Source organism: Gobius niger (assembly GCF_951799975.1).
Source record: "Gobius niger genome assembly, chromosome: 24".
Lineage (NCBI taxonomy): Eukaryota > Metazoa > Chordata > Actinopteri > Gobiiformes > Gobiidae > Gobius > Gobius niger.
Genome location: NC_136875.1, coordinates 5787203 through 5802268, shown reverse-complemented (window position 1 = coordinate 5802268; position 15066 = coordinate 5787203). Strand labels below are relative to the sequence as shown.

Sequence of the window (15066 nt, the reverse complement as noted above, 5' to 3'; positions counted from 1 at the left end):
GCTTTGTTCATAAAAGGGGAGACAGAGTGTGAGAGGATACGTTTTAAAGAGAAGCTTTTTGCAGGTTTAGGTCTGTGTATATTGCAAAAAAAGCCATTAAAAAGTCGAATTAAATCGCTTCTTGGGAATAGAAATGAAAAGTAGGGATTCGTGGAACGCCCTCACACATGATACATCACATCACAGCCGAACGGAGCAGACATGAGGAATCCATTCTCGTCAAAGGAGTAAATAAAAAAATCTTTGCACAAAGCTCCAGCAAGGACCCTGATCTCTGACTCTGAGGAGGAGAGTTTTCAAATGAAGCCCGACGACATATGGTTCCGCTTTTTGTCTCTTTGTGAAACTGAAGTGATGGGTGCGAGGAAATTAAATGGATACATCGGTTTCATTCATCCGTTACCAGTCTACGGATCAAAATACTCAGGGAAACTCGAGCGTCAGGCTACTTTTATATATTCACTGAAATGCAAATGAGTCTTCGGAACTCAGAAAATGCAGAAAAGATGGCGTTGTGTCCTGCTACAAATGGATTAATTGAGGATCTTACTCAAAAATGAAACAGTAGCAGAGCAACGCAGCGATGGTTATCCTATAACCACAGTGAATGTGTTGTGACGTCGAATTACCACATAGTTTGATGTCAGTGGTTTAGGCAGTTTATAGTTTGTAATGTATAATCAGATAAAGCTTGTGTTGTCACGGGACCTGCGGTGTTGAGAAAGTAGCGAGTGCCGTGTCCAAATCGCCAACAGAATAATAATAAGAATGGATTTCTGCGATAAACACCGACCAAATTCAAGAGACAGTTCATGGATTATGGATGAAATATTACTCAGATATGTTTTATTCAACATGGATTTTACATGAGAGGGAAAGGAAAGGCTACTGATCATTTAAAGAGGGGGTCTTATGCTTTTTTCAGTCACATAGCACCAGTCTATATCACATTACAATGATGACCAAACCTTCTGTTGGTCTGTAAATGCAGTAAATTAGAATAACTGCCTTGTATAAAATGTCTCTCTCAAAATGGCTGTAGTGAATGTCTTGAAATAGGCCTCTGTCTCTTTAAGAACCTCTGACTCTTTCCGACACGCCCCCTCCACACGCTGTCTGTGGCATCAGTGGGGAGGGGGTTCTGCTGAGGAGCAGTGGTTGGTTACTCGGCTGGTGACGAAAGCTCGGAGGCGTCTCCAGGAGGTGGGGGCGTTCCTAGGGGACTCAGGCAAACCTATCCCTAAAATGGCCGCCATCAGAGTTTTTACAGATTACTCAAAAATACGTGAATGTGCCAAGGCAACACTTCAGGCATGTTTTTAACGAGGGAATGACATAATAACATGATGTAAAGCTTGAAAAAGTCCATTTTGCATAATACCCTCCCTTTAACACAGGGGTGTCGGAGTCAATCGGGTCGAGGGCCAAAATTCAGCCCCCAAGGCGGGTCGCGGGCCGCGTATATTTATGAGGACCGTGGACTCATAAATAACAGTTACACTTATTGTGCTTCATCAGCCTGTGTCACATGTTTCTCAAAGTGCTACATGTAGTCATTATTCATTCACTCCACATTCAATGGCGCCCTGGGGCAGACACCATTTACCACGTGGCTATAATATGCTGTTTATATCCAGATCTTATGTCAGTGCCCTCTGCTGGACACATGGGGAATTCTTTCCTTTTTTTTTATTTAAGCTGCCCCCTAGTGGCTGGTATGGGCAGACTGGTTATTTCTTTAAAAATCCATAACTCTGGACTTTTTTTTGACATGCTCAGGAATTCATGCTCCTCAAAGGGCCACATTAAATCATCTCTACGGCCCGCGAGATGATTTAAAGTGGGCCTTGACATATGTGATTAAACAGCTCAAGCTAAAGGTAAGTAGCTAACGTTAGCCACTTTTCTACGAAACCATTTATTTAAGTGCTTTTTTGTGTGAAAATACACAGAAGGTGATTAAAATATTATTTTGTGTTCATTTTCAGCTTTATTTTGGGCGGCACGGTGGCACAGCAGTTAGCGCTCACGCCTCACAGCTAGGAGGTCCCGGGGTTCGGTTCCCACGTGGACGGGGCCTTTCTGTGTGGAGTTTGCATGTTCTCTCCGTGTCTGCGTAGGTTTCCCCTACCACTAAAAACATGTACAATAGATCCCCCTCTGGGGCTAGGACTCCCCTGAAAAAAGAGATAATCTCAGTAGGTATATCCTGGTGAAATAAAGGTCAAAAACATATAATTTTTACAAACTATTTCATGTCTTTTGTCTTTCACTTATGTCTAATGTCTATTGTTTGTTGTTTTGTGGCCTCTCTGTGAACAGAATCCTGCCCTACAGGATAACTCTGGCATGTTTACATGTGGACTTTGAGGACTCATGTTAGTTAATATGCTCTGTCCCATCTTGAATAAATCGGCCCTGGGTCTCTATAGCCTGTCCGTCCATGGGAGTGGATCTCTCCTTCTGTGGTTCTCCCCAAGGTTTCTCTTTTCTCCTGCCGGGTTTTTGAGTTTTTCCTTGCTGTGCTGGAGAGTCTAAGGACGGGGGACGCCCACGCCGCTCGTCGCTACCTCCTATTGGACATTATATTTGCCTGGATTCACCTGAACTTTTAATTGTCATATTTATTGCTCTGTTTTATTGCCTTGATGTTTGGTGCAACTGTGAGGCGACTTCTGTTGTGATATCGGGCTATACAAAACCATTAAACTTGAAATAAATACAGTTCAAAATAAATAGATAAAACAAGTCGTTTTCATTCGGTAGTGTTTTGTGTAGTTCAAAGACCTGTCGCTGTCTGCTCAAAACTATTCAGAATGCATTGTGGGAAAATGTGACATTTTTCTCTCAGGGCATTCAGACACCACTACAAAATAGCGTGACCTGGATATAGAACACCATACAGGGTGGTAAAAGGTCTGTTCAGCCTGCTGCCAAATGAAGATGATTGGTGCTGACAAAGCTTCATGCATCAGAGGCAAAAAGGAAGTACAGATGACGCTTTCGAACTTTTGTCTACGATGGAAAACTCCTGTATGACCGAGCGCTTACACAAACACGCAGAGAAAGTTTCCATATCGTATTGAGAAAGGAAACAGAATCAGCTCCTTATTCTGTAACAAGTGAATTCCTCGGTTGTGAGATCAATAAAGCTTATCTGATCACCTTCCAGTGACTCGTCCTGCGGTGTCTTCATGGCGGCGCACTAAGCCCCTCCTAATCTCAACACTCCGGCTCTTCAGTGAAACAAATGCTAATGCTCCGTATCCCACAGTGTGTGCTCAGTGTGGGCTGAACTCCCCCCGAGGAGAGGGGCTTTCCTGAACAAGAGTTAGAGCTGATTGGCCAGGGCTTAACAACAGGGGGCGCTCATGTGGAGAATGGGAGGTGAATCAAAACAAACACACTATCGAGAAAGGGGGAGAAACGGAGGGGACAGGTGCTCGGGCTCATGTTGGTTAAATGAGGTGTTTTCTGTACAAATAAAATCAGTGGTTCACAAACTGGGGTTCGGGGCCACCTGGGGAGCCAAATGTGTTTTCCCTACACATCAAAGGCTCCTCTGAAGAAGGTTTCCTTTACCTCATCCACGGCCTTCAATAGGTTTTTTCACTGGTCCTGGCAATCCTCAAATACATGCTTTTCAGTCATGTGACCTTTGTTGTTGTGGCGGCCATTTTGAATACCGAAATAGAACTGTGCAATACTACAGCATGTAACTATATCTCTACTCAGGATATAAATGAAGGACAACTGATTGACATTTTTATTTACTCGTAATTATTGCTCAAGAAGGAAAACAGTTAAAACACGGACCCAGAGACGCACGTTAATCTGAAGAAACCAGTGAGTCAGTGTTTAAGCTGCTCAAGATGTTAGCATGCTACCGGTTAGCATCTAGCTTCAACAGCTCAGCTCTGACCTCTCCAAGAGAAAGCCCTGAACCAAAAACATCGAGCCTTGGATACAACATGTGACAGAGGTCAGAGCTGTTCTCATAGATGTGAAGCCATTGACAGTTGGTTGATGAAGTTGCTAACCGGTAGCATGCTACCGTCTTGAGCAGCTTAAACACTGACTCAGACTGAGACTCTATTGACATGACAAACTGTAAAAATCACAGAGAAAGGTTTCTGTTTCCTCTTTGATGTGTTAATTTAGTCCTAGGAGTGAGGTAGATCTTTAGTAAATCCTTTAGTAAATTTAGTAAATGGCTGCTACACAGAATTTTGCACAAACAATAATGAAGGAACATATCTCAGGGCCCTGACACCCCTTTAAAAATGTGCCAAATGGTTCAGCCCACACAGCAGCGTTTAGCCTATTCCAACGTAACTTTATACAACAACAATTTACTGACAATACACTTCAATACAAGACATCATATAGTCCCATAATTTTACGTAAAATAGCATTTTAAAAGTCACACATGTGTTATTCTCAGCACAAATATCCCATGTCCCTGGTGCAGTCGTCCTGTTTAATGTGGTCTGATAATAATCACTATGCTCTAACTAAAACTAGCCATTTCAACTGGCCCAATGAAAGCAGAATATTTCACCCTAATCTAAATATCTACATCACTACAGGATTAAAGGTTATTCGTTTTCTATAACTGAAGCCAAATCAGATGCAATTTCAAGTCAAACACTGACTTGAAACAAACAAACAAACAAACAAACCATGAACTAAGTACCCATTGGATTGGACATTTGTTTTTATATGAAGCCAACCCCTTTTTTCACTTAGTTAAGGTATATATAATAAAGTTATAGTAGAATATAAATGAACTGCACTGTCAAACCACTAAACCACTGTTATGTGGTTAAAGAACATAGAATATGAAATGTCAATTTCATATGGGGGGAAGGGGGGTCCACCAAGATAGTTTGTACCCAGGGCCCAGGGCCCTGGGGGGATGCACTTTTGGCTTACTTTATAAAACCAAAACATTACATTACAACTTAAAGATCTGAATAGGCTTAAAACGTGAGTCATTGGTGAAGCATGTCTGGCTGATTGGATCTCTCGGAAGACGAGGAGGAAATGTTTCACAGCTGCTCCACTCCCACTGTCACCGTCCTTTGTGTCTCCATGAGCGGATTCTTAAAACCGGGTTGGATTGAGTTCAGACGTCAATATCACCTTACGAAACCCGGGTTCCTCTTGACTTTCTCACAGTCAGGCAGGGCCCCCGTCTCCCTCGCACCAGCGCAGAGGCTGACACGTGGGTTAGTCACTGCCTGAGTCACCCTGTTTCAACACAGGAATGAAAACGCTCTCAAAGGCTCAACCAAACAATAATAAGCTTCACATGACTCGACTCTTAATGACACTCGCCTCGGATTTTTACAAAGAGACACAAATGTACTTTCACTTCAATCGTCCTTTTAGCTCCTCCGACTGGGGGAGAGTGGGGTCAGTTCAGCCACTTTTGCTTTGGTGGTTCTTGCAGCACAGAGCGGGACAAGAACAGACTGAACAAGCTGGTCAGGAGGGCCAGCTCCGTCCTGGGCTGCCCCCTGGACTCTGTGGAGGAGGTGAGTGACAGGAGGGTGTTAGCCAAGCTCACCTCCATCATGGACAACACCTCCCACCCACTGCACGGGACTGTAGAAGAGCTGAGCAGCTCTCTCAGTGGCAGACTGAGACACCCTCAGTGCAGGACGGAGCGCTACCGCAAAGCCTTCATCCCCACTGCTGTCAGACTGTGCAATAAGACTGTGAAGTAACGCCGACTGTAACAAGTGAATTTCTCCTTTGTGAGATCAATAAAGGTTTATCTTATCTTATCTTATCTTATCTTAAAGCAGTGTTATAAATGTACTAAATGTAACTATGTACAGTTTGGGATGTTTTCTATTTGTCTGCATCTTCAAATATCATCTGGAATGTGTGTTTAATGTGTCCTCATTTTGTCCAAACCAGGGGTGTCAAACTCATTTTGGGTCACGGGCCGAAATTCAGCTCCCACGTCGGGTCGTTGGCCGCATATAATATAGAACATTTTTCCAATAAATGAATAATAATCAGCTGTGATTTGGTCAAAGCCCTACTTGACTGTAGCTTCATTAATTAAAGCAGTACTAAGTAACTTATTTACCTTAATAAATCCTTTCCGTAGTCCCTGTGGGGGTGATACAAGTGTTTATGGGATGATTGGAGGGTCTTTCATCTCCCCCTGGTGTCTCTGGCCAGAAAACCATGTTTGCAACTTGACTGCCACCGGTCCGGAGAAAGCAATACACACTAATGGAATCACGAAGAAGAAGCTAACATGCTAACGGGCAAAGCTAACTGCGGGCTAACGTCACTTTAAACAGTATTTACAGCCAAGTTTGAGTGAAAAAAAATATTTCCATTGTATAATTGGATGCACAGTAACCCTCTCTCCCTTCGCCTTTCCTGTCAGCGTAGTATTTACTCTCCAAGACAATTAATAAGTTAAAAAATCGTAACTTGCTACGACACCTGCAGTTGCGCTTATGGCCTTTAGGGGGAAGAGTTACTTAGTACTGCTTCAAGGCCTACTTGCCACAAAAAGATTTAGAGAAGGCGATCCACGCCTTCATCACGTCAAGGTTGGATTATTGTAACTCCCTTTACACAGGGCTGGACCTGAAATCCCTCCAGCGCCTGCAGGGAGTCCAAAATGCCGCAGCCCGCCTGCTGACCGGCACATCACTCCCATTCTGTCCCCTTTACATTGGCGACCAGTTCCCTTTCGAATCAAGTTTCAAATTCTGCTGATTGTTTTTAAATGCCTAAATTCACTGGCACCTCAGTATCTGTCAGAACTGCTGCAGCTCGACTGTCCTTCCAGAGCTCTGAGGTCTGCAGACCAGCTCTACTGTCCTTCCAGAGCTCAGAGGTCTGCTGACCAGCTCCTTTTGTCTGTGTGCCCAGAGGTGACCGAGCCTTCTCAGTGGCGGCCCCTAAACTTAGGAACAGCCTCCCTCTACATGTGCGCCCGGCTCAGTCTGTAGATGAGTTTAAAACCAAATTAAAAACTCATCTTTTTGCTTTGGCCTTTGGTTCCATGTAGACCAGACACAGTTTATGCCTTTATATATGACCTGTGTTTAAGTTTTATTGTGTTTATTGTACATATTGTTACTGTTCTTGTACAGCACTTTGGTCGACAATGGTTGTTTTTAAATGTGCTTTAATAAAATTGACATTAATAATAATAATATTAATGTATTGGTTTTATATAGCGCTTTTCTGGACACTCAAAGACGCTTTACATTGCACTATTCATTCACTCCATACTCGGTGGTGGTAAACTACTATTGTAGCCACATCTGCCCTAGGGTAGACTGACGGAAGCGAGGCAACCAGTCTGCGCCATCGGCCCCTCCGATCACCAACACTCACTCACTCACACACACAAGGCTTCCTGGTGTTACTAAACGGTCTCCCATCCAAGTACCGACCAGGCCCTTCCCTGCTTAGCTTCCAAGGTCTGACGGGATTGGGCAGAGCGAAGGCGGTACAACGGCCTTACACTTATATTGCACTTTACAAGCCTGTGTCACAAGTTTCTCAAAGTGCTGCATTGAAGCCACAGCCGTCCTGGGGCAGACTGTCCATTTGCCACGTGGCTATATAATGTGTTGTTCATATCCTGAGCTCTTGTTATGTCAGTGCCCTCTGCAGGACACGTGTGGAACTCTTTCCTTTTTTCAAACGTAATGCCCCTAGTGGCTAGAATGAGCATTCTGGTTATTCTTTAAAAAAAAAAAAAAAATCATAACTCCACACAGGAATGGGCTCGAGACTTGCTTTTTTAAAAAAAATTTTTTTTACATTTTACATTTCATACTCTAGAAATTTGCTCTACAGTGGCGGGATTAAATCATCTCGGGCCGTATGTTTGACACGCTAAACCCCAAAATGTAATGTCATTTTTTACTTCCTTGTCTCGGCCAAGCCCAGATCCACCAAAAAACAATGCAAAAGCTATAGAAGTGTAAATGAACATTTTGTTATGGACCTCTTTACTCAAACCAGTGTTAATTTTGACAACACGTTTTTATTTAGTTTTAGTCTTAGTTAATTCGATTTTAGTCTAGTTTTAGTCGACTAAAATTGCAAGTAAATTTAGTCGACTAAATTTAAGACTAATTTAGTCGACTTTGCATTGATAATATTCATTCTAATCATATTTAATCTTGTTCCGCTGCTTCATGGAGCTGCTCCACAAGTTTGGATGATTGTAGACTCTCCCTTTCATTTTTATTTAGTCTTATTTTAGTCGACTAAAATATCTGGACATTTTAGTCATAGTTTTAGTCTCATGAGAAACTTTTAATTTAGTTTTAGTCCAATTTTAGTCGTCAAAAACAACACCTTGACCAAAATTAAGACTAAATATTTTAGTCGACGATATCTGTCTGCACTATTAATCTGCTTTTATGCCAAACAAAATGTCCGACCAACATTAGAAAAAAAAGAGCTAAAGGTACAACAAGGCTACCTCTTCTGTTGCTGCACTTTCTGTTTCTTCAGCTTCACTACAGCTGTCTCTAAAACCCTTCATTGTCTCTTTAAGCCTGGACAATGGGGCCCTGTTTTAGCTCGACTGTCTCTGAGTTTGAGCCCGGGGCCACAGAGAGCGCGGTGTTAGCGAGTAATGACTTGTTAGCATCCGTTAGCATCCGTTAGCTGCCCCCGGGGTTGAAGCTAACAAAGTCCCGCTGTACAGTGTGCATTTGTGCAATAATAACAAGGTTTGAGGTTTTCAGAGAATGTTCTTTTTCTAGTTTGTGAAAGTAAAAGAGTAATGTGTGCATGAGTAACGCTCACGGATCTGACTCAGCGATTCTCGACACGTCACTGGGACAGGCCTGGACTGGTGGCCCCCGGGAGCCGCTGAGTCAGGCTGAAGGCTCACCGTGCCACGGGAAAGAGAAACTTATCAGGAGAGCACTTTTCACGGGACGCCCAAAGCACCGCAAGAAGTAAAGTTTGTTTTTATATTCGATTCTTAAGCCGAGGCCAGGTGCTAATGGGGCGTGAGGCGCTTTGGCGTAGATGTGGCAGGTTTCCATTTCTGTCACACAGTTTGGCAGTGGAAGGAACTGGAAGGCTTTTAATCATGATTCTACACGTATGTCTTTTTTAATTTATAAAGGAACGTTTGGGGGGGGAAAGTGAAATCTCTTTGAGGTGGGCCCCAAGGTAGATCTCCTCTTACTAGTTTGATTTGGAGAAATATAATCGAAACATTTATAATCTAATCTGCTTGAGTTAAGTGATTAAATCTAAAGTTTGAGTAGATTTGATTTGATTTTCAATGGAACAAATACATTTGATCCAGTGTTAATTTCGGCGACTATAATATTTAGTCTTAATTTTAGTCAAAGTGATATTTTTTCCGACTAAAATTGGACTAAAACTGAATTAAAAGTTTGTCATGAGACTAAAACTGTGACTAAAATGTCCAGATATTTTAGTCGACTAAAATAAGACTAAATAAAAATGAAAGGGAGAGACTAAAATCAACCAAACTTCTATTGAGCGTCTGAAAGAGCCTCAGATCATGTAAATTCTCTGCCAAAGGATCAGCTCTGAGCTTTGTTCATGTGGAGCAGCTCCATGAAGCAGAGGAACAAGATTAAATATGATTTTAATGAATATTATCAATGCAAAGTCGACTAAATTAGTCTTAAATTTAGTCGACTAAATTGACATGCAATTTTAGTCGACTAAAACTAGACTAAAATTGAAACTTTTTTTTAACTAAATCTCGACTAAAATTAAATTACATTTTAGTCAAAAGACTAAGACTAAAACTAAAATAAAATATGTTGTCAAAATTAACACTGATTTGATCTAAATTCAATCCAATCCACTTTATTTGTATAGCACATTTAACCAACAAAGATGTTTCCAAAGTGCTGCACATGAGATCCTAAAAACAGATACAATAAAAAAAAAAAGAAAAAAAAAGAATAGACTAAAACCTGCATAAAACAATAAATAGTTCGTAAAAGACATTAATAAAAATGAAATAGATAAAACAATAAAATAATTAAAAACATTGAATAAGACAATAAAATCAACAAGATGAAATAAATAAAAGGCACGGGGACCGCACAACTCACGCGGTGTTAAAAGCCTGAGAATAAAAATGGGTCTTAAGACGAGATTTAAAACACTCCACTGGGGCCGGTCCATTCAAAGCTTTAAAAACAAACAACACAATTTTAAAATCAATTCTAAAACGGACAGGTGGCCGGTGCAAAAAAGCTAAAATAGGGGTGATGTGCTCGCAGATTCAGATTATTTGAAGAAAGGGAAAAATAAATCGAAATAAAAGTGAAGCATTTATGTCTTATCCTAGATTTAGGGATGCACCGATACCACTTTTTCTAAAACCGATACAATTACGAGTACTTTGATTTGAGTACTTGCCGATACCGATACGAGTACAAGGCATTTTCTTCAACAGACTTTTTGAAGCGAATAGACGGTTTATAAACATAACACATTTCCTTGAGCAAAGTAGGCGACACTTTTAAGAGAAGTTGTATCAGAATTTAGCAGATGCCATTTTATTTTTGTATTTTTTATCGCACTGTCCATCATAGACAGAGCAGCTCATGTCCAACAGCTCCTCAATGCTTGTGCTTTATTCATTTATGTATTTTTACATAAAAATAGCATTGAAGTGGTTACTTATTACTGCAGACAAATGCTCTCTTTTCTCCTTTACTTCAGCTCCGTGTGGATTTTCTCGTGTGTTTATAGTGACTTAGCCAGTCGCTACAGCGTTTTGATCTTTTTTCTGCAGCTCATTTTCGCTCAATATGGATTAAAAAGTCCTCAGAATTTGGATTTTCTGAGGACTTTTTAGTCGCGGGGTTAGTTTTTCAGATGAATCAACCCCTGGGCATAAAACGTCGTAAGAATCGCCGGAACTGTTAGCCACAAGTTAGCGGCTAGTTAGCAACATTAGCAACATTAGCCTGTAACTTGTCAACACTGCAGACTCCACGCTGCAGCACTAACAACATTTAGCTCTGGTTAAATCCAGCACAGACTCTGGTTTAGAGAGTGCATCTGTATTAAAGTCAGCTCTATGTGGAATATTGGATTTACACTAAACAATTCTCCGGTTTGATGTTATTTTTATATTTGAGTTAGGGTTTCGTTTGAATTAGATATCATTTGAGTTTTTGAGTGTTTCCATTTAAAAGACCAGTGTATATATTCTTTTTAGAGGATTGTTACGGTTCCATCACCCTCCCCAAACACCCGCCGCCGCCGCTCGCTCGCACTGCGTTCACACAGCGCTCGTACGGAGCGGATCACGGACGTGTCTGTCTTTGTGGGTGAGTCGAGCGCTGATGCAACGCGTCTGGAATCTGAAATACTGAACAATGGGCCCAAAGTTCAGTGTGATCACAATCTAACCAACCCAAATAAATCTCACACGCAGCAGCAGCAGCAGCAGCAGCAGCAGCAGCAGCAGCAGGAGGAGGAGGAGGAGGAGGAGGAGGAGGAGAAGAAGATCCTCTAATTAGAAACAATGGTTCAATGTTTGTGGATTCAAAACATAAACCGCTGTCCAAGGTGACCGTCTCAGGCTCAAAGTAGCCGAACGCCCAGAATTCAAACAGTTCTTTATCTCCTCTCTCTCTTTCTCTGTCTGTCTCTCTCTCTCCCCCCCCCCCCTCCCTCTCTCTCCTGATCGTCTCAGGCTCAAAGTAGCCGAACGACCGAACAGTCATTTATATCCTCTCTCTCTCTCACTGTCTGTCTCTCTCTCACCTCTTTCTCTCTCTCTACTCCTTTTCTCTCTCTCCCCCCCTCTCTCTCACCTCTTTCTCTCTCTCTCTCTCTACCCCTTCTCTCTCTCCCTCTCTCCCCTCTCCCCCTCTCTCTCTCTCTACCCCTTCTCTCTCTCCCCCTTTCTCTCACCTCTTTCCCTCTCTCTACCCCTTCTCTCTCTCTCTCTCTCTCTCTCTCTCTCCTCTGTCTCTCTCCCCCCCTCTCTCCCTCTCTCTCCTCTGTCTCTCTCTCTCTCTCCTCTGTCTGTCTGTCTGTCTGTCTGTCTCTCCTCTGTCTCTCTCTCTCTCTCCTCTGTCTGTCTGTCTGTCTCTCCTCTGTCTCTCTCTCCACTGTCTTTTTCTCTCTCTCTCTCTCTCTCCTCTGTCCGTCTCAGAAGCGCTTGTTTTCTCAGACTGTAAACCTTATTAATGTTTACTCTGGAAGGTCTGCGGCTGAAAATCCAAATTCCACTCTCGTCGTCATTCATACACTCTCCCTCTCTCTCTCTCACATTCTCTCTCTCTTCTCAAAGCTCATTCACACTTCCTAACAGAAACAGAAAAAATAAAGACCATAATAATAAAAGCGTCGGAGTGGCATCCAGCAGATCCAAACATGCGAGTTCTCAGTCAGGTTTAAACAAGAGCCAGTCAGTGCCGGCTCATAGCGCTCAGAGCCAAAGACCAGCGAAGGGGAAAGAGTGATGGAGTGATGTCACTGGCTTCTTCTTACTCTCTCCCTTTCCTTTCTCTTTCACTCTCTCCCCTTCATCCCCCTCTCTTTTTCTCTCTTTCCACTCTATTTGTACTCTCTATGCATTCTTTTCCTACTCCTTCTTTACTCCTCCCCTCCTCTCTCTTTATACTCTCTTGTCTCTCTCCCCCATTACTCTCTCCTCTTACTATTCTCTCTTCCCTCTCTATTTTCACTCTCGTTATTTTTTCTAATCCTTTCTCTCTCTTTACTCTCTTCCTCCGTTGTCATTCTCGCTCTCTCTCTATGCCATTACTCTCTCCATCTCTTCCTACTTACATTTACTCTCTCTCTGATCTCTTTTCTTAGTTGCTCTCTCTCCTTACTCTTTATTCTCTCTCTCTCTCTCTCCCTTTTCATTGTCTCTCTCTTTCTCTCTGTCCCATTACTCTTTCCATTTCTTTTTACTCATATTCAGTAGTTATTCTTCCTAGTCTATAATTACTCTCTATGCACTCTCTTTCTATTCTTTCTCTTCCTGCTAACTCTTTTCTTACTCTCGCTCTCTCTCTTCATGCTCTTTTCTCTCTCTCACTCTCCATCACCTTTCCCCCTCTCTCTCCCTCATTCTTCTAACTCTCATCCCTCTTTTTTCCCTATATATTTACTCTCTCTCTCCCTTCCTAACTTACTTATCGACTCTCTCTCTCTCTCTCCACTCTCTCTCTCTACTCTCTCTCTCTCTCTACTGTGTATGTCTCTCTCGCTGCTCTCTCTCTGCTCTGTCTATCGCTCTCTCTGTCTCTCTCTACTCTCTCTCTACTCTCGCTCTCTCTCTACTCTCTCTCTCTCTACTCTCTCTCTCTCTCTACTCTCTCTCTCTCTACTCTCGCTCTCTCTCTCTCTACTCTGTCTCTCTCTCTACTCTCGCTGCTCTCTCTCTGCTCTCTCTCTCTACTCTCTCTCTGTCTACTCTCTCTCTCTCTACTCTCGCTGCTCTCTCTCTGCTCTCTCTCTCTCTCTCTCTCTACTCTCGCTCTCTCTCTCTCTTGACTCTCTCTCTCTCTACTCTCGCTCTCTCTCTCTCTTGACTCTCTCTCTCTCTCTACTCTCTCTCTCTACTCTGTCTCTCACTACTCTGTCTCTCTCTATAAACTCTCTCTAATCTCTCCCTCCCCTCTCCCCCTCTCTCTTGACTCTCTCTCTCTACTCTCTCTCTCTACTCTCTCTCTCTACTCTCTCTCTCTACTCTCTATCTAATCTCTCTCTCCCCTCTCCCCCCTCTCTCTTGACTCTCTCTACTCTCTCTCTTTCTCTTCTCTCTCTCTCTGTCTCTCTCTCTCTCCCCTCTCCCCCCTCTCTCTTGACTCTCTCTCTACTCTCTCTACTCTCTCTTTCTCTACTCTCTCTTTCTCTACTCTCTCTTTCTCTACTCTCTCTCTACTCTCTCTCTTTCTCTACTCTCTCTTTCTCTACTCTCTCTCTCTCTCCCCCCTCTCTCTTGACTCTCTCTCTCTTTCTCTACTCTCTCTCTCTCTGTCTGTCTCTCTTTCTCTCTCTCTCTCTCTCTCTACTCTCTCTCTCTCTCTCTCTAATCTCTCTCCCTCCCCTCCCCCCCTCTCTCTTGACTCTCCCTCTTGTTTCCCAGAGTCTGGCTTGTGGCACAGTCTCATCCTCACAAACGAGTGCCTTTTGTTTCTCAGGGGGATTAGAGCCGTCCACCTGGGGAGGCTGAACGTCGGCGTCATCAGGCTGAAGCGTTTGAGTCTTCAGGGGAACATCAGTGTGAGGAGCCCGGTGTGTCTGAGCGTGGATGAGGCCTGGACCACATCTGCAGGGCTTTGTTTATGTATCATTTCTCATATGTCAAACACTGAGATGGCTATATATGGACAAGCATGTACGTCGAAGAAGCGGAGGCGGAATTTCAACTTGCAGATGGAGGTCGCTCACCATGGTAATCGCTCAAAATGGCGGCACGGTAGCGCAGCAGTTAGCGCTCTCGCTTCACAGCTAGAAGGTCCAGGGTTCAACTCCCACCTGGACGGGGCCTTTCTGTGTGGAGTTTGAATGTTCTCCCCGTGTCTGCGTAGGTTTCCTCCGGGTACTCCGGTTAGCACTAAAACAGGGGCGGACTGGCCATATGTCCATTCTGGAAGAGCACAGAAGGGCCACTGGCTCTAGGGCCACCGGACCTGCCTCAACTGAGCTTTACCCAAATCTAAAAGCTAAAAAGAGAAGCATCAAAATAACGAGAAAAAGAGGATGAAAACATGAGAAAAACACGGACAAAAAACACAACAAAAAATGATAGAAAAACGAATGAAAAATGCAATAAAAATGCAACAAAAAATCAACAAAAATGTGACAAAAACTCAACAAAAAAATTACAAAAATTCAACAAAAAAGTGACAAAAACTCAACAAGTAGTAGTAACAGCAGTATCTCCTTGTGTTTGCAGAACTATTAGTAAAACGTTTATGCGTTGTGTTACCTGGCTGTAGTAGTAGTAGTAGTAGTAGTTGTAGTAGTAGTAGTAATAGCAGTTGTAATAATAGTAGTAATAGTAGTTGTAATAGTAGTAGTAATAGCAGT

General features: G+C 42.8%; 1 protein-coding gene across 1 annotated transcript in view; it reads right to left on the bottom strand.

The window, feature by feature from the left end:
- Window positions 1-15066, bottom strand: part of quob (quattro b) — an 84293-nt gene that overhangs the window by 58509 nt on the left and 10718 nt on the right. The window lies entirely within an intron of this gene.